The 24,227-nt window shown below is 36.6% G+C and overlaps 2 long non-coding RNA genes across 4 annotated transcripts; both read right to left on the reverse strand.

Annotated features, from left to right (window-relative positions):
* LOC125653444 (uncharacterized) lies at positions 1-3,017 on the reverse strand. Its single transcript, XR_007361915.1, has 2 exons — positions 2,823-3,017; positions 1-374 (listed from the first exon to the last, which is right to left on the reverse strand). It is a non-coding gene; the product is annotated as an uncharacterized LOC125653444 (long non-coding RNA).
* Positions 3,018-12,714: 9,697 nt separating this feature from the next.
* On the reverse strand, positions 12,715-16,512 carry LOC125653447 (uncharacterized). 3 transcript variants are annotated; one of them, XR_008796801.1, is made up of 3 exons: positions 16,268-16,512; positions 13,402-13,463; positions 12,715-12,920 (listed from the first exon to the last, which is right to left on the reverse strand). It is a non-coding gene; the product is annotated as an uncharacterized LOC125653447 (long non-coding RNA). The 3 variants fall into 3 exon arrangements; XR_008796802.1 differs by lacking the exon at positions 16,268-16,512 and adding an exon at positions 15,214-15,318; XR_007361918.2 differs by lacking the exon at positions 16,268-16,512 and adding an exon at positions 14,282-14,407.
* Between the last annotated feature and the right edge of the window lie 7,715 nt (positions 16,513-24,227).

The following is a 24,227-nucleotide window of genomic DNA, read 5'->3' on the forward strand; positions in this document are numbered from 1 at the left end:
AACAGATGGTAAGACAAATTTTATTAGCATAAACATTTAAATGGTGAAATCTTTGCGTCACATTCTTTACTACTTTTCACATGTTTTCGATCGGTGGATATTTGTCCAATCGACACCTTAGTTTAAAATTTCTTTGTAATTCCGATGGTCACCTGATGTCCGCTTTCATTTGAACCCACTCCTACTGTTGGATTGACCCCTCCCCCAGGTCCGTAGGTACATGTAGTACTGGATCCAGGCGATGACCCTCCCCCATGGGTAGATGTTGTACCCTGGTTTCCTCCATGGGTGCTAGTAGTCGTTTCCCATCCTCCGCCGTGATTGGTAGTATGGGTACAAGACCAACCGTTGTATCCTCCAGTGTCAGACATTTTCTATTGTAATTAAATATTGTCTTAAGATGTCATTGTGTTAAAGAAGACAAGATAGAATATCGGGCTTCCTGTCAACATTAACCTTGAATGTTGCAAAATTTCCATAATACATTGCACCTTTTGGAAGCGTGTAGAATGACATTTTATTACACTATGTGGATTGTGTCATGCACATGACATTACTTTCTCATCACCATTTAATACTCAATTTCATTATCAAACATTTCAAATATCATATATGGCTACAATATGTTAATGTATTTGTGTTGTCAGTTTTGAGAGATTTTAATCTTTTACAAATATGAAGATATAGAATACCATGCCCATTGAAATGAATACAGTTATTCCTATTACGTATGTTTAAATAATAACTCAATAAGCATTGTATAGAAATGCATTTTGTCGACTTGCAATATCTTTAATACTTAAAACAAAATATTTTATCATAAATAACAATAAGGTGAAAATTATATCGATCTCATATATCTCAACAAACTGCAATATAAATATTGATTCAATCTGTGTTTATGCGCACAATTAGAAGATGAATTGGTACTCTATGGACACCCTTATGATCCTTGATAATGCACTTTGACGGTGCCCAGGTTTTTTTTTTATTATCTATTATGTCAATGTGGTTTGGAAATTTAATTTTACTAACGTCGCCATAATGAAAAACGATACAATCTATATTTACATCCCACTGTACTTTTCTTATCAATCTGCTTTGTAGCAGGGTTGTTACTGTAGTGCATACCAAAATGAAAGCAGATGGTAATTCATAAGAATAAAATGAAGAACATAAAACAATCAAATTATCATTTCATGCTTCCATTCCTTTATACCCCCCCCCCCCCATAATACAAAAACCTTAATCATTTTTTTTCAACTAAGTACGATTTCATCAAACGGAAAGACTACCAAGAACTGAAAAGAAAAGCTCCGTCATGTAACAGAACCGGTCAAAACTTGTATCTGTCCAAAATATGCAAATTAATATTCTACTGGAAATTTGAAACGGCTTTAAAGTGGCGTAAAGTATTCCGAACCAATTTATCTCGTATCTCGTATCAGAAAAGTACATGTGTATCAAGACGAAAATCTGATGATAATAAGATGAGCTCTACCACGAATTGCCAATCTTATTTATACGTCATATGATACTCTGGTAGGGGATAACAAACTGTGTTCTATTCAGTGATGGGTGTATCATTTTAAAGGAAAGCGCAAATGGGATTAAATATGTACTTGTTAGTGAGCTACAGTCTCTTTAACTTAGCTTATTAATTTGCATAAAACAATTCCTGTCTTTTGATGTCAACACAACACGAGCAACAAAGCTTTTCATTACATTAGCTATTCCTCTAACGATAATGATTTGGAAAAAAATCTGTCTGTTAGCAGATTGAAAATAAATGGTGTCTTTTTTACAATCGCAATATGGTAGAAAGAGAGAAAACACAATAATTTGTGCTTCAAAGAAAAGTTTGATTTCAGACTTTCGTCAGGTTAAAAGATTTCTGAAGGTAATCAATGTATAACGAAAGCAAAATGAACAATTTTGAAGAATTTCCATCAACATAAATGTTTATTGTTAAATAATGATAAAAGTGAAGTAGCCTCGTAAATGATTAGAAGCTGACAATTTTTCACTTCATACTTTTTGAAGAGTCAACTGCCGTATGTGAAAATGAAAAGAAAAATAATTGTCTAAAAAGGGGTGTGGTTAATAATTCATTTTATTTCGGGTTCAAATCCCGCTTGCGTCGGCAAGTGAGAAAATTTCCCAGTTTACTTTCGGAAGGTCGATGGTCTCTTCCCAGGTACATTGTATAAATAAAAACTGGGCACCACCAGATAAGTGAAAAAAATCGTTGAGTGTGGCGAAAAACATTTTTTTTTCTTCATATTTTCATGAAGAGAAATATTATGGAATTTTGTACAATGAGATTTGTATGAAAAATAGAATTTCTTTAAAACTATTTCAACAAAACTGCTCCTCTCATAGACTTCAATGTTAAATTCTAGGTGAAAGAAATCAAGCAGTAAAAAATATTGAAAAATCCTATGGCGAATTATTTCTATTTGAAGGGTCCCTTCAAAATGATACCATGATTACAAAAATCCCACTATTCATTTACTAGATAAATTTTGTTCAAATTTAGGGGTTAATTCTATACGATTTTTTTAATGGATGTCCTCTTTGAAAAATAATTTAATCAAACTTACTGAATTCACTGGCATATAGATACTTAAGCTTAGTTTCTTGTGTGCTTATGCACAAAAAGATTAAGAGCAAACTTCCATGACACAAACCGATATTAAATTCATAAATGTTAATTAATCAACTCAAACCGAATTATGAGAAAATAAACATGTAAATTACTCACAACCTTTTCATTCATGCAATGAATGTTTGATAATTCTATTCAATATACATGTACTTACCAAAAAATGAGCGTACCAATGGAATTGTAAGCTTAAAAGAAAACACCTTTTGGGTAAAAAGGGTTTGTCAGTTCGGTATTTATATATATTTTGTATCCCTCGGCAACAAGGATGCAAACAATGATTTCTACGTAGATAAATCAAGAAGAATTCTGTTGATTTGGAGCTATAGTTAGATCATCCTTCCTGTACATTTAATAAAAATCCCGAATCTATATTTAGAACCAACAAAATTATATTCCATTGAATTTACAAAATGGAATTTCTTAAACCAAATAGAATTAGAATATTTCTCGATATGTGCGAATGAAAAGTGAAGATAACAAACGGGGAACAATCTAATCAGTTCTATAAAGAATAGAAAATTGAAAAAAGGACACACACATCCCTGGAAAACTCAGATGAGATGAGGTGTCTAGAGGGCGTTCGAATCCCTATTTGCACGGTCACATGCGTTATGAGTCATATATTTTGATCAGGAAATCTGAACAATCTGCAGTCAAATTCAGTTTCTATAGAACGATTTTGTTATTTATATGAAACATGTGAGACAGCATGCGATTGCACATTGGACCATTATAATGAACATAGAATTTACGAAATCCTTTTCTACAAGTATCTGAAATTTAGTCTGTTAATCGTTTGGGTACATTTCAGATATCCCCCATTCAGCAGAAATTGAATATGTATTTTTTGAGTGACAAATCTTTCGAACGAACCGTATATAAATAGAGTTTCTAACTAAATGAAATTAAACCTATAAGTTTCCCAACAGGTAGATATACTTCAACCCATTGCATTTCATTAATTCAAGAAGTTGAAACAACGTACACAATTGTATGTTGATCCAATATCCATAACCCCGAATGAAATATGTACCCTTATATTAAAAAAGCACGAATGTTCAAAAGTACAATTACATTTTTATTTCCTCATCATTTTCCACAAAGAATTCACTGACTGTGTTTGCAAGCGTCATTACTGATTAGATAATCATGTTGTCTTCATATACGTATAGCACGGCATTCATTCTTTTCCAAGGACATTGATCATCTAGCATTCTCCTCATTATGGTTTAGTGCATTTCTGAATTATATATGCAACTTTATAGAAGCACTCAGTTTGTATGGATCATTTAAGTACTTAGTCTGAAGAAATATAGGTTAGGAATGATCCTCATCAATTGCCTGTTTGTTTTGTTTTGTGAGTTTTTTAATTAAGAAATAAGGTATCATTTAAAAATATTTATCGGGATATAAATACGGGTTGGTCACGTGATCAAATTCCATAAAGCCCGAATACTTATATTTACATTTTTGGTCGGTAACATTACTGAATTGTGTTAACAACACGTTTCCATACATTTCAAATTGTTGACGTCCACAACGAAGCGTCATAGATGTTCAAAATGACGACAACACAAAACAAAGTTCTATAAAATGAAGAACTGTTTTAATTATTAAGACGCTAGAAAGCAAGTATATCAACATATACTTATACATTAACTCGGGAGTATATAATGGAAAACTCTTCCATATGTCTAATTTTAGGGGTTGGGGGAATTATGATTTAAACGGGGATGCGCAGTGTTACACTAGAGTTGTGATGCGCTTTGACTTTTGAAAAGTGAAGACGCTGAAGACCGACTTTGAAAGATATTCTGTGGATATTACGGAGTTAACAGAAGACTGAGATGGAGGAACATGAAGAACAGGGCGGCAGTCGTCAGGTGTAGGCAAATCATTTATAGACAGGACAGAGGACGCAGCTCAGATGAATCTCCGGAAAGAACTGACCATCGCAGAGAATGTGGAACTGCACGAAGGTAAGGGACGATTTGGATTTGGATATGTAATTGTTGATAAACATGAGCTCACTGAACGCTTCTTTTGATAATCTTTTGTAATAGGTTTTGAACGACGCCTCGCTTCGATGTCCCGACATAAACTTGGAAACCGACGACATCAAGCACCTATGGCTGCTGTGGCACGGAAGCAGTGTGGTGTCTTAAACTCTTAATGCACTTTGACGACTTATCGGCCATACATCCTGTGAATGACCTTTTTGCTAAAGCCTAATGTCATCGTCTAGCAGTAGGTACAATTCCGCATCACCGATGACCAGGGTGAAGTTGTAGCAGACGAAAGGCCTAGTAGGCTAGTAACTAAAGACATTGTTTACAGAAATGCTTTTATCAATTATTGATGAAAGTCCACTGTTTGGAATACAAATAAAACCGTAAATACATTTTGTGATGTTGATTTCATCTATTGAAAGATTTCTGTACCAGTAAGTGAGAGCGATTGCTAGATGTGTATTGCCTTAGTAAAAGTAGTACTTGTTACCTACTTTTAACAAATGTTCATACGCACAGCCGTGACCTCTGTTGACCCCGTAGTAGATTTATCCAGAAATAAATACGTATTGCTCGTAATAGTGTTATGTAGGAGAAAACAGTTGCAAATGTAAATATATCTCTATAACAATCTTTAAATGCCATACTAACAAAGATTGAAGCGTATTTGCAATAGTTGCAAAAAGAGCGTAAGGCTATTTTAAATCATTATTCATGGGGAATCAACAATGTACATTCACCTACTCTAATAAAAGACTATGATGTTATTCCCAAATCAAGATTGAATTTTTCTCTTCTAATTATAGAAGTGCTTTTCCGTGAATTGGAATAATACAAACTTCCGTAACTGATATGTACTTCAGTTCAGAAATCGTTCGTAGATAACACATCGTTGTCGTTTCATTGCATCATCTTCTCGACATCGTCGACATGGAAATAACAAATAAAGTTAACTTAAAAACCAGTGCTAATAAATTACAATTTGTGTCACACCTACAAATATAAACCACTAAACGAAACCCCACGCAAGCGTGGGACGAATCACAGTTAAATGATATTGCATAGAGAACGGACTTTAAACTATTGTGCACATGATTTGAAGGAATAAAATATCTAATTCAAATGAATTTAAGAGGTTTTTTTTTTTATAATTGCGTGCGTTGATTATGTTACATTTATTGATATCTTATACAGTAAAAAAAAACTTAAATTTAATATTAGGAAGTCACTTGGAGCTCCAAATTAAATGGACCTTATACATGTAACAATGATATCTCTCCGTATTGAAAACTAGATGCTGCTTTTATGACGTAACTAGATTAAGGGTTTCCATTGTAAACTCCATTATAATTATAGGTTGAAATTACACTTCAAATTCACAAGTATCATTACGCCTGTTACGGTTAAACATCGAAACGATACTACCCATATGTTGACTTTGACTGAGCTACTGTACATTCCCCTCATGGTAATTTTCCCCGTGACGTCAGTTGACAATCACATAACAGTTTATTTTTGGAAAAAATTAAGATACCTTATTTGTGAACAAAAGGTCAGGTGGATACGGGTGACCAGCTGGTTTTTTATTGATATACTCAGAAATAACTAAAAATCCTTTACATGAAAAGTGAAAAACTAAACATGCTATTATTTAACAACATATCAGCAGTCATCAGCGAATATGCTGGGGTTGTCCACATTCCTATAGATGCCATACCATTAATATACAAGACAGAAATAGCTCCCGCACTTTTGAAACGCGTAACTATATCTAGAATATATCTCAGAAAAAATTAAATTGCTTTTCATAGCAGATGCACCTGAACTTTGCCACTGTTTCTGTAGATTGAGATTATTTATGTACATGTACATAAGTGAATTTTTAAACGCATAAGTCATTCAGATTAGGGGCGATTTCAAGGTAAAAATATAATATGAATACATGTGTATCACCTTCGTGAATACTATATATAAAAAATGGAGAGTAAATTGATATCATAAAGAAAAAATATGTAATCATTTGACAAGCGTTTCCCTTACCAAAATATAAGCCCTCTGGCACACAGTTGCTGCAAATTTGCAGCGCATTTGCCAATTGCGGCAAGCTTGCCGCAACTAGTTGCGGCACATTTGCCGCAAGTATACTTTTCGTGTGCAAATTTTTCCTCTGGCACAGTTTGTGACACAGTTGCGGCACACACTTGCTGCACACTTCTGGCACACAATGTGCGGCATATTTGCCGCAAGTATACTTTTCGTATGCTAATTTTTCCTCTGGCACACAGTTTGCAGCAAACTTGCAGCACACTCTTGCTGCAGACTTCTGGCACACAGTTTGCAGCAAACTTGTGGCACACTTCTGACACTGTCTGCTCGAAATTAAGGAATCCTATATAAACTGTGGTTACAAAACAAAAACACAATAACAATTCAATTAAGATAATTTCAAGAACAATGACATATCAAGTAATTAACATATTCAAAAATACTAATTAAAAAAAATGATCAAAAACAGAAATGACCGGGTTCTTGTAAAATATGTTATCTATCATAGGAACAATAGTAGAAACATACTGGAAAAATGACAAATTAAAGGTAGAATTTTTCTACAACAAAAACATAAATAAAAAAATAAAAAGAGAAGCATTTTTAAAATGTTACATGTATATCTTCAATGTTTTTAAAACATCTATAATGTACAGGGTCTGGAAAATATTAAGTAAAAGCTGAGTTGGTTACATAAACATGATAAAGTACCATGCTTAAAAAATGACTACGTTCAACTTCACCATGCACATGTAAATTTTTCAAAGAATGCCTGATCACTTCCAAAAAGACACATGCACATTTACAATGCTTCCATAACAGCTGTTCAAGGTCTGAAGGATGTCAAATAAATGCTGTAAGAGGAGTTGATTACAAAAAATAGGTACCACCTATTCAGGAAATGCTTTAAAAAAAATGACAAAGTTCAACTAAATGTAATTTTTTTTTTAAAAAGTGTGATCACTTTCAAAAAGACACATGCACATCTTCAATGTGTCCATAACTACTGTACAAAGTTTGAGGAATATCAATTTAGATGTGCACGAGATGATCACACAAAATAGGTACCATCTATTTAAAAAATGCATAAACAATGACCAAGTTCAACTACACGTAATTTAAAAAAAAAGTCTAATCATTTTCAAAAAGACGCATGCACATCTTCAATGTGTTCATTACAACTGTACAAAGTTTAAGGGATGTCAAGTTAGAGGTGCATGAGATTTGATTACACAAAATAGTTACCAACTATTCAAGAAATGCTTAAAAATGACTAAGTTCAACTACATGTACATTTAAAAAAAAAAATGCCTGATGATAGATCACTTTCAAAAACACATATGCACATCTTCAATGTGTTCATAACAACTGTACACAGTTTGAGGAATGTCAAGTTAAGGTATACGAGGAGTTGATTACACAAAATAGGTACTGTCGATTAAAGAAATGTAAATTTTTCAAAAAATGTCTGATCACTTTCAAAAAGGCACATGCACATCTTCAATGTATCCCTAACAACTGTACACAGTTTGAGGAACATCAAGTGAGAGGTGTGAAAGGAGTTAATTACACAAAGTAGGTACTATTACAGGGACGCTACTGTCGCTTGCCCACCAGTCATTCACCATTTTATAAACTGTTTGCACATTGTGCAACCCGACCAAAAATATAAAATATAATTATAACAAGATGTGAGAGAAAACTTAAAGAAACTGCAAAAGCTTCTAATCCACAAATATTGCATTGTGCAATGTTAAAAAGTTCTCGGTGAAGTCCCACCCTGGCCATGAGAGTACATTTTATTTGGAAACTGCTGCATAAAGAAACTGCTGCATAAAGAATTTATTTCAAGATCCAAGAGAAAAATATAAACCCACTGTGGCACTTTTCTGGCCTAAGGTCAGGTTGTGATTTAAATACATTTGTGAATTTTGGCCGTTTTAGATCAATCATGTCAAATGAAAGTTTTTAAAAAATAAAATCCTTATTAAACTAGCAAGTGCTATACAAATGATGCTATAAATGCTAGAATTGTGTATACAATTAAGACAAAGGAGTTGACATGATCTTAAGTACATGTAATTAAAAAGGAGGTCTGTCATTTGCATAACATGACTATGTGCATTGTGCATCAATAACAACAGGTTTCGGCAACATTTGCAGACAAGAATGAAATATATTCAAAATTCACACATGTAAACTATGCACTTTTCCTCAGAAAAATCTGAAGACAATCTACATTAATTTTAAAGTCAGTACTGTGAAGGACTCTATATTCTGAAAATCAGTATATGTACCCAGGGGTGCATGAGCCGAGTTGCATGGGATACATTGTAAAGCCAGGAATGACGTGGTATATTTATAATTGTGAAGAACTAATTTCAGTTTTAAACTTTTCGAGTTACTGTCCAGAAACCTTATTTGTCTGAAGTTTTCAATCTATATTCGGTCACTGTGACCTTGACCTTTGTTCTCCAAAATCAATAGGGCCCTTGCTTTGCTGGTATCCAACAATATATCCAAGTTTAATTTGATTCAAATTAAAAAAATTCGAGTTATCCTCCGGAAACCAAAATCCTTTTGGAATTTTAAATCTATTTTCGGTCACTGTGACCTTGACCTTTGACCCATTTTCTCCAAAATCAATAGGGATCTTCCTTACCTGGTACATAACAATATCTTTAAGTATCATTTGATTCGAATTTAAACTTTCTGAGTTATCATCCGGAAACCAAATATTTCTGAAATTTTCATTTTATATTCGGTCACTGTGACCTTGACCTTTGACTTTTTTTCTCCAAAATCAATAGGGGTCTTCCTTACCTGTTACCCAACAATATATTAAAGTTTCATTTGATTAGAATTTAAATTTTCGAAGTTATCATCCGGAAACCAAATTTTCCTGAAATTTTCATTCTTTTTTCGGTCACTGTGACCTTGACCTTTATCATTTTTCTCCAAAATCAATAGGGGTCTTCCTTACCTGGTACCCAACAATATATCAAAGTTTCATTTGATTAGATTGTAAACTTTTCGAGTTATCATCCGGAAACCAATTGTTGACGCCCAACCGCCCACCAACCCGCCCGCATCACCAAACCAATAGCCGAGTTCAACTCTTGAACTTCGTTGCAACTCGGCTAATAAATTAATAGACTTGTGGGCACTTAATTATTAGGGAGAACACTGTAAACATTTACACAAGTTTTTCCATCATAGATGAACGGGAGAATAATAGGACGATCTCCATGCTGTCTGCGCCTTAGAATCAAAAACATGATTGAATTCTGGACCTTCTTCTAATCTTCCACTTGTTCAGTACTTGATCATCACAATCACATATTGTCCGCAACAACTCTACTGTCCCATCCATTTGTTGTAATAAACTGTAAATAGTTTTTCGGTTAAGACAGAGTGCCTTTACTTACAAATACATGTAGCAGTCTCATCACATTCACTTGGCAAATGTGTATAAATTGAAATGTCATTCTTTTTTTTAAAACTAAATAACACTAAGTAACTTCATTAGTGATTTATACACATTAATCCAGGCCTGCATGTTGGAACTCTCAGATATGGCAAGTGAAGACAGCCTATCAACACGCCATCACAACTTCTGTATCTGCACGACTATCATGAAATATATTCTGAAAAAGATATAAAATTGTAAATAATTACGAGATATCATTGGCCCTCCTATATACAAGTTTTCAAGGCGTCTAACATAGGAGGAATCATTCAAGGGTGTGTACATGTAATTACCTGCGCCGGACACCTGGGGCCACTGATTTTCAAAGCATATCAATAATCAATGTTGCGTTATAGCCCATTGGGCTAATAAATGCAATATTTGATGTACAACTGTTAATATCATGCTGACCCGACTTTACGTACAAATTAACTTTATTGCCAAGACAAGATCTTCAATCCATTTTAATAACGTATATGCATTGATGGAGTGACAAAATTGAGATTCCATAGGTCACATCCCTGATCATAATGCAGTTTAACTTTTCTAACTGGACATCTGGGTTCAAATCATATGCATTTGAATAAAAATAATAGTCAACCATTCATTAAAAAGCACCATTTACTTAATAAACTATTCAGTTTTGCAATTTAACCCGAGTAGAAAGTAAACAAAAAATAACATAAGTATTACGGAAATAGGCCTAATTATTTATTTGTTTTTCGGCCTTTTCCCTTCTCTCTCTCTCTCTCTCTCTCTCGTTTTTAAAGTGCCTATATGGTCCTCTCCAAATGAATAAGAAAAAAAATCCGCGAGGGCTAAGATAATGCAACTAGAAGGAGTCTAATCTCATAAAAAGAAAATTTAAAAAAAAAAAATCAATTCCACATAATTTCAAAGAATTGAATGAAGCATGTAAATTTATGAACGTAAACACTGACTTGCAAGATTTGACGCAACAACATACAATGAGCGATGGTCAGTTTCGTTTTGAACAATATATTAGAGAGTTTATAACTATAAGATACACAGTAAATCACTTACTCAATGACTGGAAGATTCTCCTCAGAATATCTGCATCAACTCCTGTTCTCGATTCATGTTCAAGATGTTGTTTACCGGTATAACATCATTGCGTCTGTTGATATCAACTTTCGCGCTCAGCATATTGAGTGAATCCCACACCCGACGCATTGAACCCGATCTCAATTTGCGATGCATAGAGCCGTAAAGCCCCATGAAGACCTACGTTGGTATACAGCTTAGATTATTCTAACTTAGTATCAATTAGCATTCCACAAACCAGAATAACGTACCTGGATAAAATCCTGATAGCGATATAAAGGTGAATTTTTACCACTCTTATTTGATTAATTTCAACTCACTCTGAATTGCAATCAACAGATATACAGTGTACATGTAAATAAAGAAAATCTCTCTCTCGTGAACTTTGGTGCCCTTGCTGTTTCAGTTCTAAAATTTTAAGAAAAAAGTTGAGAACTTCTGGCACACGATTCTGAATACCAAAGAAAAAGTTGTGGTGCACTTCTGGCACACAGTTTTGATTCTGAATACCAAAGAAAAAGTTGTGGTGCACTTCTGGCACACTGTTTCATTTAGGAAAAGTTGTTGTGCACTTCTGGCACACTGTGCCACTAGTGGCACACTGTGTGTTGCTAGTGGCACACTGTATGCCGCTAGCGGCATTAGCTGCACACTTCTGGCAAACAGCTCTGGCACACTGATTTGTTTGCAGCAAACTTTACATTTTGGTAAGGGTTGACAAGAAATTGTTTCACGTATACAGCTCATCACTTGATAACGGTGGTAAATAATGACAACATATTATGAACCTTTCACCGCGAAACAACGATACGAACATGTACATTGTGACATACTTTTTCATTGTGACGTCATATGGTGCGAAATGCACAGCTCTAGGCACATTTAGAACAGCACTGTGATTTTCCTCGGATAGCCCTGACTGAGCTGCTGAATGTAATCGTAATCCGTTATGCCGAATAGTTGACCAATGACGAAATGAGGGTTTCTTCATAATTTCAAAATTTGAAACTCATTATTGCGAATGTATCTATAAGGGTATTTTTTTGTCCATTGCGACAATTTAAGGAGGGATTTTACTCCAAAGAATGATATGGATGAAAAGTGGAGGATATATGTGCAACAATATTTTGAAATTGAAAACTTTCAGATTTACTTTATTTAGTCCAAAAATGCAGTTTTAGTAGAAAGCAGTCTGAAAAAAATTAGTACTCCTGCTGGTTGCACCACTCTATCAATTTTGCCTATATGTTCTTACCAAATTTACTCACCTTTGACCTGACCCTGCTGCCTTAAAGTAAACTTTTCAGAAGTTGTACTTTTACATCATGTAGTACAGTTCTTAATGAGCATTTTCATACCAAAAAATACATACCCATCCAACAAGGCGTGAGAGTTTGTTTACATCGAAGTCAAGCACGTGCAAAATCAGCTGGTCAAAAGCCAAATCACCACCCTCTACAACAAAAATTCAAAAAAATATTTAAATCCTTCTTTCATGGTTTTTACTCACAAAATTTCAAACACAATACTTGAATTTACATCTCATAAAAAATTGGAGAGCCTACCTCATAAGGAAAGTCCCATAAAACATGCAAAGTTCCAGGAATTATTTTCTTTCGGCCATGATTCGACGTGAACCTCCACATAAATAGAGTGATGCAACCTGCAATAAAAATATGGTTTCTTTAAATTTCAATAAACTTCATAAAAAAGAAGTTGAATGATATGTGTGTGTGACTGTACATTAATTTTTTTGATTTCTGATCTTTATGAAGTGAAACAGGCCTTGGGTAAATGAGGTGTGTTTGGATGAAATTGAGTCCATTTTGAGCAATTCTGATAGAAAATGTGTGTGTGTGAAATTTGGATTTTTCACCTATTTGTTTGTAGTGGATGACAGTGATTTTTTATATTGTTGTGGAAGGCCTTACCTTGTATATAGGAAAATTGTTGGTGATTTTGTGTGGTATACTTATATTTTATTGAGATTTGATGTGTAAAATTGCAATTGAAATGTGATGGTGTTCTTGATTAAACTTATCAAATTTAATTAATGTGTTGTTCAATTCCTTTGAAATATAGTTGGTATCATGTAGAATTATCTTATCTTTAATTGTAATGGGAAGATGGAGAACATTACTCACTGCACCCAGCAAGGCATTCTGATTTTCCTGGACATGGTCAAGTTGAGCTGTCAAGGGGGGTCCTGTAGAAACAAGATAATACATATTGTCACTTTGGGAGATGTTAAGCATCCAAACATCAAACTCAATCATTAGACTTCAGATAACAGAAAGAGAAAGACAAAACTAGCATTACAGTCAAAAATTGGTAAAAATGAAGGGAAAAAGTAAGGCAAAAAGTGGATATTTCAGAGTAAAAGATGACCGCCGCAGGGGGTCAGCTCATGGAGGAAGGGAGAGAAGGGTAAAAGAGATTAAATACACCAGGAAACAGACTCTGGAGGAAGTCAGTAAAATGGGAGCATGCATATTACAAGACCATGCAGACAGTAGGCAGCCTTTAAGCACCATCATGCAACTGCGGCCAAGGGGCACCTGTGACGAGACCAAAACTCCCTGCATCCCCGACAACGAGAAGAACACATACAGACTTTTTCACATAGGAAAACTGTGTGAAATGTTCAACTTAGCTTACCACCAGCACAAACTAGAAAGCCCAAACTGCCCAACCAACCTTCAATTTGACTACCCAGCTGAACAACAAAAGGGAGTCTGCTGGGTAGAGAGCCTAAAGTGCAAGTACTGCACTTACCACAGCCAGAGTACCAAACTCTACGAGGAAGTCGACACCGGAAAACGTGGACCCAAGCCAGCAAAGCCAAACCTATCTGTGTGGGTAGCCCTCCTGGACAATTCCATCATGGAAACTGGACTGCAGGAAATTTTCCATGCCCTCAACTGTCCAGCACCTTCAGCCAATTGTTTACAACAAAATGCAAACAAGGTTGGGCCCATGATTGTGGAAATGGTTCAGGAGGACTTACGAAGAAAAAGGGCTCACCTCAAAGACCTCATCGAGAACTGTGGGTTCCCACGGGAGACACCAATACCTGTGGAAGGTGATGGGCGGTACAATAATCCTCTGTACTGGTCTCGAGACAGAAATCCTTTTCAGCCAGCAACCCAGACAACATATACCATGTCTGAAAATGTAACGGAAGAGAAAAAAATTATTGGCGGCATCACCAAAAACAAGCTCTGCAAGAGAAGATCACAGGAAATCCCATGTCTGGAACACCCTGGAAAATGCAAAGCCAACCTACAACTACAGGATCCCATAGGGAGGGAGGACAAGGCAACAGAGGAAATCTGCCGGTAATTTCTCAACGATCAAGAGCCCACACTAATCAGCCACTTCACCACAGACGGGGATAGTGTTGCTTTCCGGGGCGTCGAGAGGGCCATGGCCGAGTCTGGTCAAGCGGTAGAATCCTTGAGGGACACCCGTCATCTAGCCCAGTCCCAGAAAAAAGCAGTTGACAATGCCAAGTTCAGCGAGGAAATGTTTCCTGGACGTACAGCTGCCCAAAAACTGGCCGTCAAAAGAAAATTCTCGGTGGACTTCATGAAGAGATGCACCGCAGAATACGACGTAGCAGTCAAGAAGTTCCGAGGTGACGTAGGAAAGCTGGTCAACACCCTGAGTTATGCCACGGATGCCATAATACACTGCTACTCGGGCAGATGTGGCAAGACCTGTGCCGAACACTCTCTCGTCTGTGGCGGCACACCCGAAAGACACTGGGCCAAAGACTACCTCCAAACCCATGCCAGAACACTTAACCCGACTGATGACGATGAGGAAACCTTACGCCAGCTCATCAACTTCCGATTCAGCCGGACAACACTCATAGCCACCAGATATGGGACCAACACTCAGAAGTCTGAGGGACTACATCACGGGTATTCAAAATCCAACCCAAAGAATGTTACCTGTTCTCGGAACTTTGAGCCTCAGATCTTCTCCTCTATACACCGGATGAATCATGGACCCGGAAAATCGACTGCCCTCAAGTGTGCTGCACTCGGTTCATCAATTCCTGAATGCACTCGTCTTACGCGGCAACTGAAAAGAAAGCAAGAGTTGTACGAACACAGCAAACAGAGGAAAATATCTAAGACCTATCGTAGCAGGAGACAAGTCCTTGTGAGAGAAAAATTCAATCTATATTTCCAGAGAGGGACCGAGACTCAAACAGGGTATCTGAAGGGCACGAGTGACCCCCCCCCCCCCTTACCACAGTGTAGCCCAAGGACAAGTAACGAACACTCCTACAGTAAGCAGAAAAAAATAGTGTCGAGTGAAATTTGACTTACTTCGATTTAACTTTCAAAAAGACAATCTGGATACCCCGAGTGCTTCAGACAGACTTTAGGTACTAAATGTGTACATGTTTACCTTTCGTTATTTATGTGTGGTGCTTCTAAATTTAAATGAAGTGGATTAATGCAAAGACTGTTGTGACATATGTGTGATACATGTTTATTATGTGGAATGTGTAATGCATTTGTATGTAACATGTACATGAGCCTGTGTGCCAATAAAACTTTACGTGTACCCTCTGGAAATGTTATTTTAACTCTGCCATAGATATCCCCCTACCCCGTCTGTTTGTAGCCAAGTTAACATAATAAAAATTACACCCCAACCCATTGACCCTACCCCTATCTACCTTCTCTAATAAAACTGCTAATTTCTCTTCTCGCCACGTGACATCCATTGTTTTTTTTAATATGTCTATGTAATTACCCAGACTCCCCATCTCGATTTAAAAAAGTACACCAAACACGTGTATATGTAAACATTTACCTCCCGGATTGCCTCGCTGCAGGTTGCACCACTCTATTAATGTTGCCTATATGTTCTTACCAAAATTACTCACCTTTGACCTGACCCTGCTGCCTTAAAGTAAACTTTTCAGAAGTTGTACTTTCACATCATGTAGTACAGTTCTTAATGAGCATTTTCATACCAAAAAATACATACCCATCCAGCAAGGCGTGAGAGTTTGTTTACATCGAAGTCAAGCACGTGCAAAATCAGCTGGTCACAAGTCAAATCACCACCCTCTACAACAAAAATTCAAAAAAATATTTAAATCCTTCTTTCATGGTTTTTACTCACAAAATTTCAAACACAATACTTGAATTTACATCTCATAAAAAATTGGAGAGCCTACCTCATAAGGAAAGTCCCATAAAACATGCAAAGTTCCAGGAATTATTTTCTTTCGGCCATGATTCGACGTGAACCTCCACATAAATAGAGTGATGCAACCTGCTGGATTCGAACCCGCGATATATATACAGTTCAGCAGTTGACGTGCTAAAGTCCTGAGCTACTTAAATAGGCGATGATTTTTGAAATGATATTTGAGATGAATGGACAAATATTGCTGATATTTCTATTTTTATCCATGGTTTAAAAGGAAGTCAGCCATTATGACGATGTAGAGTACCTCCTCAGGGCAAAATTATGAATAAATGTGGTTTCTTCTCAAAAACAGAATGCACTACTGTAAGTAGTTTTAATTTCGCGGGGCTAAACGTTCGTGGGTTTTCATATTGGTCAATTTGCAGTGGTTTTATTTTCGCGGAATTAATTTTTTTTTATGACAAACCTATGTGAGGTTACATTTGTGTCAATGGCAAATCCAAGTCGTCTCTGCAAGAAAAGGTGATTACGAAATATTTTGAATTGAATGATTAAATAATTGATCAGTGGTAGGTCTGCGTTAGAGAGTGTGGGTAATTATAACAGGTGTGGAGGTTACGTTTGTGTCATTGGCAAATTTAAGTAGTCTCCCCAAGAATAGGTGATTACTAGTAAGACCTGTATTGAATTAAATGACCAGATAATTGCTCAGTGTTAGGTCTGTGTTGAAACTCGGGGGTAATCATCTGAATTTCTAGTATTCGATCTCACAGGTAATTCTGCTTCGGACTAAAATCTGTCTCTGAATATGTCGATCTTGATTGGATGCGTAACGAAAAATTGGGTGTTAAAACCCCAAATTCACCTATACTTCCTGACCCAGTTCATGACGATGATGTACAGGAGGCACGGGTTACAACATCATGTAACGAGGTTGAAAATTTTCTATCAACACCCAGAAAGCGGAAAAGGGGCGACTACGGGACGTATTCCCCGGAAATACGAGTAAAGATGGCACGATATGCGATTGATAACGGCCCTGCAAAGACTGCAAGGCATTTCCCGACAGAGCTTGGGGAAAATGTAAATGAAAGAACTGGAAGGAGCATAAAGAAACTTTACAGAAACAGTTCGAGCAAATCTGATGGCCGACGTTTTCTGCATTCATCCTGCGGTCGCCCTCTTCAACTTGGATATCACGACGAACTTGTGAAAGCATACATACGAAAACTCCGTGTGGCCGGGGCTGTGGTCAATGCACAGATGGCAGATGCTCGGGAAGTTCTCTTGTTTAAAGACAAAACTTTATTCAAAGAAAACGGTGAATTATTAATATCATTAAGGATTGGGCTATTTCTCTGCTAAAACGCATGGGCTTTTCTAAGTGCAAAGGCACAAAGGGTTTCAAAACTCTACCAAATAACTTTGACGACCTTCAATCTGCATATATTAACCTTATGAATGACACTGTAAAAAGCGCAATATTCCCGATGACCTAATCATGTATTAGGACCAGACTGGTGTCAATTTAATACCATGCAGAGACTAGACCATGCATGAGACAGGTAAGCGCTTAATACAAATAAGAAACTTCTTCTAAGAAAGGTGAAGATAATGATCAATCTCATAACTCCTATAAGCAATACAAAATAGATAGTTGGGCACACACGGACCCCTGGAGACACCAGAGGTGGGATCAGGTGCCTAGGAGGAGTAAGCACCCCCTGTCGACCGGTCACACCCGCCGTGAGCCCTATATCCTGATCAGGTAAACGGAATTATCCGCAGTCAAAATCAGTGTGCCAAGAACGGCTTAACAATCGGTATGAAACACTTCAGACAGCATTTGACCCAATGATAGGTTGTATTGACAAACTAGATCGTTATAACGACCATATAATTTGCAAAATGCTGACTTCAATCGAAACTGTTGAAACCCCTGTACCATCAACTTTTTTGTCAGTAGCTTACCTCGATTTAAAAACTGACTATACGCAGAACAAGCTCTTGCATATCTAATCAGTTGAGATATATAAACACCACATACAGGTGATAATGGAATATTGCTGCATAAATATGGGAAGTTGACGATGTAGAAGCTGAAATCATCCCGTTTGTCAGTTTTCCGTTAATGTTTACTTATTGATACACAATTTTAATAAAATGTTAATATCGGATACGCCTGTTTTGTCACGATTGATTTGAAGTTCTGTCTATAAATTGATTACTGGTGACTGTTACAAAAGGTACATGTATTGTGTCACACTTGCAAAAGGATTGCAGTGGTTTTAATTTCCCGGGAAATTCCCCGACCGCGAACATAGCGAAATTAAAACTACCGCAATCATTTCCCCATTTACAGTATATACTTCACTTAATAAAAGAGTATCGGAGCACATATTTCAAATAAATAATGGTGGTAACCAACTTTTATACCACCATTTTGATGCACCGGACCACTCCATCTTTTCCATGAGGGTAAATGTTTTGGAAAAAAATTTCCATCACACAAACAATCCAACATTAAGTACCCCTTTTTGTAAAGAACGAGAAGATCACTGGATCAGGACACAAGGCACTGTATTTCCATATGGATGCAATGATAATGTATAAGACGTGGGAAATTTGACTAGTCCACAAGAGAATAACGTGAATGTGAGTAAACTCTTTTCCAATATTCAAAGACGGAAACACAGTCATGGAAATCGTTCAAATAAACTTACTTACTTAATCCACTTCGTCCCATGGGGGACATAGGGCAACCACAGTAGCTTTCCACTTTTTTCTGTCTTGGGCTATTCTTTTGGTTTCTCTCCATGTTTTATTGATGACCTGTAACTCTGCATTGATCCCTCTACGCCAAGTGTTTTTCGGTCTGCCCCTCTTACGTTTGCCTTGTGGATTCCATTCTAGAGCTTGTTTAGTTATACTGGTGTTAGGTTTTCTTAATGTGTGTCCAATCCACTTCCATCTTCTTGTTCTAATTGTTATCTCAATTGGTTCTTGTTTGGTTCTTTTCCACAGTTCTTTGTTGTTAATCGTATCTGGCCATCTCACACCAAGGATGTTTCTTAGGCAGCGGTTTAAGAAGACTTGGAGTGTCTTGATGGATGCTGATGTTTCTCTCCAAGTTTCGGACCCATAGAGAAGGACAGATTTGACATTAGAGTTGAAAAGCCTTAGTTTGGTACTAGTTCTCAAGGTGGTGTTTCTCCAAACTGGTTTTAGCATAGAAAAGGCTTGTTGAGCTTTCCTTTTCCGAGCTTTTATGTCTTCGTCGGTTCCACCTGTAGTGCTGATGATACTGCCCAGGTATGTGAATTCTTCTATATTTTCTACTTCTTTGTGTCTTATTTGTAGTTTCTCTGTCTGAGCAGTGTTTATTGTCATTATCTTTGACTTTACTGGATTGATTAGAAGGCCTGTTTGTCTTGCTGTTGATTCAAGACTGATGGTCTGTTCTTTTGCGTCCTGAAATCTATGTGATAGCATACATATATCGTCGGCAAAGTCAAGATCTTCCAGGCGGTTTTGTAATGTCCACTGTATACCTTTTGGGCTTTTATAAGCTGTTTTAGTTACCCAGTCTATAACCATTTAGAATAGGAGAGGGGACAGGATACAGCCTTGCCTTACACCGGTAGTGACATCAAACGGATCGGTCAGGTTTCCATCATGAACTATTTGGCAGTTATATCCATCATAAAGCTGTTGAATGATAGAGATGATTTTATGAGGTATGCCATAGTGTTTGAGAATATCCCACAGTACCTGGTGGTCGATACTGTCAAAAGCCTTTTCGAAGTCTACAAAGATCATATAAAGAGATGTTTGCCATTCAATTGTCTGTTCTACTATGATTCTTATAATCAAATAAAAACCAAGTATAAATGATGTCACGCTTGATTCATTTTTCCCTTACGTTAGTAAATGATTAGGTCCACATCATATTTGTAGAAAACTTTATTTTGTTCCATTGAGAGTTTTACATAAGTTATTTGAAGAAGGTGAAGATAACGAAAAGTGATCAATTTCAAAACTTCTACAAGCAATACAAAATAGATAGTTGGGCAAACACGGACCCCTGGACACACCAGCGGGGGGATCAGGTGCCTAGGAGGAGTAAGCATCTCCTGTCGAAACATAAAACATGCATAGATATACAGAGACTAACTAACACACAGGAACAGACAGAAGAATCAGTGATAAGAAGGGATGAAATACACAGTACACATTATCATTAACGCTGTCAAAATGCTGAATGTGTTAAACTAGGTGTCGTTTGTATTTTTGTGTTCGCATTCATCATGCTTATTTTCAAATAAATTGTCATTATGAATCGCATATTTTTAATCTTCAAAAGAAACAATACATCACCATGTTTTGTAATTTCACCGGACTATAACGTTCCCTTCACCGAATAGGCAGTGGAAAATAACGCATGCGTCAATGTAACTTTGTAAGACGGAAAGCCCGAACACGACCGCCACTGCTATTGATGTGAAATTTCGTCGTGTCCGTAAATAGAATTCCGCCCAATCTCTGTTAATGAAACGACAATGCCTCGGACACCACACTAATCTCGCAACATGATGACACCAGAGTAGAACAGGATGATAGCAGGACGTCGAGGACAGAGGTTAGTCTGTCTCAATCTATTTCTAACTGTACGAGAACTTATACATCGTTGCCCTGGTATGCATCTGGCTGTCAAAGAAGCCCATTGGAATCGATTACGCAAATGTGACTTCCGTATACTATACATATATATATATATATATATATATATATATATATATATATATATATATATATATCATGCCGACGAGACGTCATACGCGAGCGTATTCATCGTGAGCGCTCAGGAAAGGTGTCAGTTTGCTGATATAATTTCCATAAAGTATTTTTTAGAATTGATGATTTGAACTCCAAACTGTCTTTACGAAAGCCCAGAAGGCTCATTCGAGATTCGAATTTCGAGATTCAAAATCCAAATTAACCAATCAAAATGTAGGTCACAATAGATTAAAGGGTAGAGAGTACATGCATATAAACTTAAAATATGACAGAAAGCTTATTCTTTTAATATGATTACCAAACAACGAAACATTTCTTTTAAAGTTGTACATGTTATGATGTATGCTTAGCATGCAGACAGGCCCGTAGCTGTGGGTGTTTGGGTCAAGTACTTATCTATTATGTATAAGCAATAGAGAAAATTCGAATCATGAATAAATATTTCTCTCCGTTCTTTGTTCTTTTTACATTTTTTAGGATCCAGGAAGCTTAACTACATGTGTCATTACGACAGAAAAATAATCTATGCACGTTTTAAAAATTATCTTATCCCACTGATTCATATAATGGGTAATATTTTGACATTATAAATCATGTCATTATATGCAAAACAGGCCTGTAGAAAGTCAGGTTCGTAGAAATAGTACACTTTAACTGAAATGGAATCTAAGGCTATATGAATAAAATTAACTGATAACAACCCGTAGCAACGGAGTCTGATTTCAGATTAATCTATAGATTTACCTGCATACCATTTTTTTGTGCTTGAATGATCATATTCTTATAATTTATTTTGCATGCAGATAACTGTACAAGTTTGAGTTAACAATGACACAGACGCATGGGTTCAGCGTCCCTCCCCCACCACCATCACCCAAATAGCATATTTGAGTTGATTTAATTATTTTTGTTCAAAATTTCTCTGATCCATGTCACAATGTCTTGCCTACTCCAAAAGACCAAAATAACTCAAAATAAGCATTTTTATTGAACACCCTTTATACCCAATGAGAGTATAAATTTATAAAAAGGGCTTATTTTGATTTATTTTGGACTTTTTGGGCATGCAACACAATGTTAATGTTCAACAAACATACTTATAACTCAACTCATGTTAGCTCATTTGAACGGGAGGGGGGACCCAAGCACCTGTGAACTACTTGTATGAAGGAAAAATTATAATGTAGTTACCGATATTAATTATCGAGTGTTTAACCAGACCCGTAGCTGCCCAGCAATTTCAAAAAGAGGGAGGGGAAAACTAACTGGGAACAAACCACCCATTTTAGTGTTTGACCAAATATCCACAGAGACCTGAAGTATCGACACTACTACCAACACCCACCCATCCCACCCCCCTTTTTCGGATTGTTTTTGCGGTGATAATTTCTCTGAAATATGTGGATTCCTTGTCTATCAGATCTCAATTTCGATTCATATAATCGTTTCACGCTTTTTGTAAGCTTTAGGGATTGACCTTCTATTGCTATAGCAAATTGCATTCTAGTATACCGGTAGAAGGCCAATTTCTAAAGCTTACGAAAAGCGTGAAACGATTGTATATTAATCGAAATAGGGATGGGATCGACAAAGAATCCGCACAATTCGGAGAATGTATCGCTGCAGAAACAAAAATCAGAAGGGGAGGGGTGTTAGTAGTAGTGTGCATACCTCAGATGCCTGTACAAATATCTTCCCCACCCATTCATTTTTTATATGCGCCTGGGTGTAAATAATAAGGGGAAATTCGAACCATGAATATTTACTTATCTCCCATCTATGTTGTCTCCTTTTAATCTTTTTTATGTTTCAGGACGCTTAACTACATGCGTCATTAGTCTTTGCCACAGAACACTAATTTATCCACGTTTTTAAAAAAAAAATAGCTTGTTCCATTGATTCATATTTGTACATGTATATTCTATGTTCAAGTATGTATACATAATCTCAGGAACCGGTAATCTTGTCCGTAATAGTAATAGTAGGGCTCTATATTATATCACTGATCCCACCTCTGGCGTGTCCAGGGGTCCGTGTTTGACCAACTTTCTATTTTGTATTGCTTAGAGGAGTTATGAGACTGATCACTGTTCGTTATCTTCACCTTGCATCACCCCCTAATCAATATAAGGAGGTGATATAGTGTAGACCCCTACTATTATTATATTACAGACAAAATTACCGGTTCCTGCGGTACGTAGGCTGATAAAATATGAATCAGTGCATGACAATTTTTTAAAGATTTGTATTCTGCCGTTATCACGCACGTAGTTAAGCTTCCTGGAGCCTAAAAAATGTAAAAAGATACAACATAGATCCGAGATAAATATATATTCATGGTTCAAATTTCCTCCATTGTTTATATACTAGCGGAAAAAAGAAACTGTGCATAATTTAATATATGAAAAAATAAGGAAAAATAACAATGAACAAATTTTATTTTTTGTAATACTGTTAACAAATTAATGTATTCGTTACAACATAATCCATTAATGTTAACGTCGAATAACGTCAATTTCAGCACACTCGAAAGACACTGGTATTCGAACTTGAATTAACAAAGTTAATAACGCGTGTGACCACCATTTGCATTCACGCATACTTGATAACGGCGCCACATTGATGTCACTAAAGAGTTCAGAAATGCTTGATATATGTTGTTCCAGATGTTGGTTAAAGTCTGACCTAAATCGGCCAATGTCACTGGCTGATTTGGTAAAGTGCGTTCCATTTTTATTCCAGACGTGCTCGATCGGCGGAAAATCGGGGGGGGGGGGGACAACTAGCCAAGACAAGACATCGACATTCTGTTGAGCAAAAAAGTCCCTGACTACACGTGCAACATGTGGCCCTGTGTTGTCTTACTGCAGAGTGATGTGATTTTACTGTCTCTGTATGAAGGGTATCACATGGCGCTGAATAATTTCGTCTCGACGGCGTACGCCGGCAAGATTTCCATTGACAATTTGTAGAGGGGTCCTTTCACGTGCTGTTA

Source organism: Ostrea edulis, chromosome 7 (genome assembly GCF_947568905.1).
Source record: "Ostrea edulis chromosome 7, xbOstEdul1.1, whole genome shotgun sequence".
NCBI classification, from domain to species: Eukaryota; Metazoa; Mollusca; class Bivalvia; order Ostreida; family Ostreidae; genus Ostrea; species Ostrea edulis.